Consider the following 4,131-nt stretch of genomic DNA (forward strand, 5'->3'; position numbering starts at 1 on the left):
GATCAAGCCTGCCAGACAAGAACGTAAATATCACCCTGCCAGACCAAGGTCAATACGACCAGATCTAAAGCAATCCTGGCAGACAACGGTAAATATCAACCCTGGCCACGACACGGGTAAAGATCAGCCCTGCCGCAGACTAGGTCAAAGATCAGCCTGCCAGACAAGGTAACTATCAGCCCTGCCAGACAAGGATTAAAGATCAACCCTACCAACAAGGTAAAGATGCAACCCTGGCAGACAAGGTAAGATCAGCCTCTGCCCAGACAAGGTAATATCAGCCCTGCCAGACAAGGTAAATATCAGCCCTGCCAGACTAGGTAAAGATAGCCTTGCCAGACAATAAAATATCAGCCCTGCCAGACAAGGTAAATATCAGCCCTGCCAGCACTAGTAAATGATCAGCCTGGCAGACAACGGTAAACGATCAGCCCTGCCAGACAATGGTAGAGATAAGTGCTGGTACAATATGGATGTTCCTTCTTCTCCCTTCCCTCTCAGGCTTTGTTATAACTGGCAGATAGTCTGATAGTTTGTGGTCCCGTGTGGCTCAGTTGGTAGAACATGGCACTTGCAATGTCAGGGTTGTGGGTTCAATTCCCATGGAGGGACTAGTATGAACATCTATGCACTCACTCTGGATAAGAGTGTCTGCTTAAATGACTAAACATTTTACCAAAAAAAATGATGGGGGGGGGGGAATAGTGTAATAGCAACATTCATTGAGAACAGACTTTTTAATTCTTATAGAAGAATTATGTTACTATTGAGTCATATTGCACATGTAGCTCAAAGAGAAATCAAACTTCACTTCGCCATGCCAAAGTCTGGGATGCTTGTTAACAATGACAGTTGATCATGTGTTCTTCTCATACTAACAGTCTTCATCCAGCAAGTTCTGGTAGTTCCTGGAAATGGTTGTTCCACTTTAGTTGAAGGACCTTCTGTGGCAACTTCTTAACACATTTATAGAAGTGTTCCATGATATACTCTGAAGTGCTGCAAACTCCGTCGTTAAAGGGGGAATRTGAGATTGGTACATACTTTTTWAAAAACTTTTAAATTAATTATSTATAGCCATTGATTCTTGAAGAATATGACAAATAAAAAATTTAAAATGAGCTTAGCTCATTTCGCTACTCCATCAGAATCCTAAATATAAGCTTGTTTTACGCCAATGTTTTACTTGTCTTACTCCCAGCTGTTTTTCAATGATGGGGTGGGCGATTTCTCGCTGTTTAGATCCCAGATTGCCTCTTTAATGCTGACGTAAGACGAGCCTTAGATCGTCCATTGCATATTGGATTGAGGTGATACACCAAGTCACATTTGTTGACAGAAGCCAGTACAAACATTTACATGAAGCCCACAAAGTTGTTTTGCCTTGATTATAAACGTGTATCGCAGCCCTTCTTCCCCGGGCCTATACCAGTACAGAACTTTCCCTTATCTTCCTGCAAGGCTAGTCAAAGGCTAGTCCAATGCTAGTCCAAGGCAAGTCCAAGGCTAGTCTAATGCTAGTCCAAGGCTAGTCCAAGGCTAGTCCAAGGCTAGTCCAAGGCTAGTCCAAGGCAAGTCCAATGCTAGTCTAATGCTAGTCTAATGCTAGTCTAATGCTAGTCCAAGGCTAGTCCAAGGCAAGTCCAAGGCTAGTCCAAGCTTAGTCCAAGGCTAGTCCAAGGCTAGTCCAAGGCTAGTCCAATGCTAGTCTAATGCTAGTCCAAGGCTAGTCCAAGGCTAGTTCAATGCTAGTCCAAGGCTAGTCTAAGGCTAGTCCAATGCGAGTCTAATGCTAGTCCAAGGCTAGTCCAAGGCTAGTCCACACTCGCTGCTGACATTTACATTCCACCACAATGCATCCCCTGGAAATCATTAGTTTCTCTCTCTTATCTGTCATATGTATCTGGGGTATTACACTTCATCTGCAGCCGAGCAGTAAGCAGCAAGCTGTGAGCTTTCATCACCCCGAGCCGCGGATAAATAACATTTACAGTCCTGCCGTGCTCAACAACAACAAAAAACCCGGCGATCAGATAATGGCAGAACAGACCACTGGATCTGTGGATCTGATGTCAGATGGGGATGTGGGGGGGGAGGAGGAGAGAGGGAGCGTGATAGGTCAACAAGGCCACGTCATGTTCCTGTTTGGCCCGAGCAGACTTCCAGCTGGACCCTGTCCTCTCCGGCTGCTCTACCCTGATCGCAGTCACCGAGGGGAGGCTTGGATGGAGCATATCCACCCCACCATCACCATCATCCACCAGTAGAACCAGACTCTCCCTGGTGCCTCTGCCTGCACATCTGTCACCCAGATGGGGCCAGATTACGTCAGAACCAGCCTGGTAGCCTTCCTCTAGGGCTGTGCTTGGGCCTGGTTGTCTGTTTATGGGGCGTCATTAACACTGAGATGAGATCCCCCCCGCACACACACACATATACATGCACACACACGCACGCACGCACACACACACACACAAACACACACACACATACACTCACCGTTCACGTTCCTGCTCCTTGGCTTATGTTTCTCTGTTGAATGGGAATGAGGTCTGGTGGCCACATTGTTTACACAAAGCAGAAGGTTGTTGTGGGGAGAGATGTTTTTGTGATATATGGTGTCTGTCTGTCTGTCTGTCTGTCTGTCTGTCTGTCTCTGTCTGTCCTGTCTGTCCCTGTCCTGTCTGTCTGTTGGTAATGATGTAGTGTGTATGTTTATGTTCTATGAGGTTGTGCGTACTTGTGCTATATGTTTTGTGTGTACTGTGGTGTTGTGGTGTTCTGTGTGTGGCGTACTGTTGTGTGTGTGTTGTGTGTGTGTGTTGTGTGCTGGCGTTGGTGTGTGGTGTGTGTGGTGTGTGTGTGTGTTAAGTCGCTATTTTGTCCTCAGTGTGATACGAGTGTGTGTGCTGTGTAGCTCTCTGGTGCTAGATGTTGTGTAGTGTTGTTATTCTCTTTCCTCAATCACATATAAATCCGTGTCCGAGAAAGAGGCGTGAAACGACGACGAGCACTCAACACACACACATCGACACGATCCACATTCACACACACACCCCACACCCACATCTCTAGGCAGCAGGCCCGTAGCCAGGCCGTGGCGCCACTACCCATCACACCACGCGCCCGAGCGACCCCACTTCAACACAATTCTACCACACGATCCTACACCAGTCAGCTCAACACACAAAAAACACACCAAACCGCGCCAGATCCAATGTATAATGGCAACCGTCCACTTGGACGCGTGGATCTGGAGCTGTGTCAGATGGGGATGTTGGGGGGTATGAGGGAGAGAGGGACGTGATAGGTCAATCAAGGCACTCATGTTCCTGTTTGGCTCGAGCAGAACTTCCAGCTGGACCCTGTTCCTCTCCGGCTGCTCTACCTCTGATCGCAGTCACCGAGGGGAGTCTTGAGGGAGCATACTCCACCCACCATCACCATCTCTCACAGTGAGAACCAGACTCTCCCTGTGCCTCTGCCTGCACATCTGTCACCCAGATGGGGCCAGATTTATGTCAGATACAGCCTGGCTAGCATTCTCTAGGGCTGTCGTCTTGGGGCCTGGTTGTTCTGTTTATAAGGGCGTTCATTAACATCTATGAGATGAGATCCCCCCCGCAACACACAACATATCTGCACACACACGCACGCACGGCACACAACACAATACACCACACACATTACATCACCGTTCACGTTCCTGCCCTTGGCTTGGTTTCCTCTTGTTGAATGGGAATGAGGTCTGGTGGGCCACATTGTTTACACAAAGCAGAAGGTTGTTGTGGGGAGAGATGTTTTTGTGATATATGGTGTCTGTCTGTCTGTCTGGTCTGTCTGTCTGTCCTGTCTGTCTGTCTGTCTGTCTTCTGTCTGTCTGTCTGTCTGTCTGTCTGTCTGTCTGGGTATGTGTATGTGTATGTTTATTGTTATTGAGTTGTGTGCGTACTGTGTATATGTTTGTGTGTACTGTGTGTGTGTGTGTACTGTGTGTGCGTACTGTGTGTGTGTGTGTGTGGTGTTGTGTGTGTGTGTGTGTGTGTGTGTGTGTGTGTGTGTGTGTGTGTGTGTGTGTGTGTGTGTGTGTGTGTGTGTGTGTGTGTGTGTGGTTGGTGCTGTGTTGTTGTG

General features: G+C 47.7%; 1 protein-coding gene across 1 annotated transcript in view; it reads left to right on the plus strand.

Moving 5' to 3' along the window:
* Window positions 1–4,131, plus strand: part of LOC112070336 (A disintegrin and metalloproteinase with thrombospondin motifs 19-like) — a 32,146-nt gene that overhangs the window by 148 nt on the left and 27,867 nt on the right. The gene's annotated exons all lie outside the window — the stretch shown is intronic.

This window comes from Salvelinus sp. IW2-2015, unplaced genomic scaffold (genome assembly GCF_002910315.2).
Source record: "Salvelinus sp. IW2-2015 unplaced genomic scaffold, ASM291031v2 Un_scaffold1296, whole genome shotgun sequence".
In the NCBI taxonomy this organism is placed as follows: Eukaryota; Metazoa; Chordata; class Actinopteri; order Salmoniformes; family Salmonidae; genus Salvelinus; species Salvelinus sp. IW2-2015.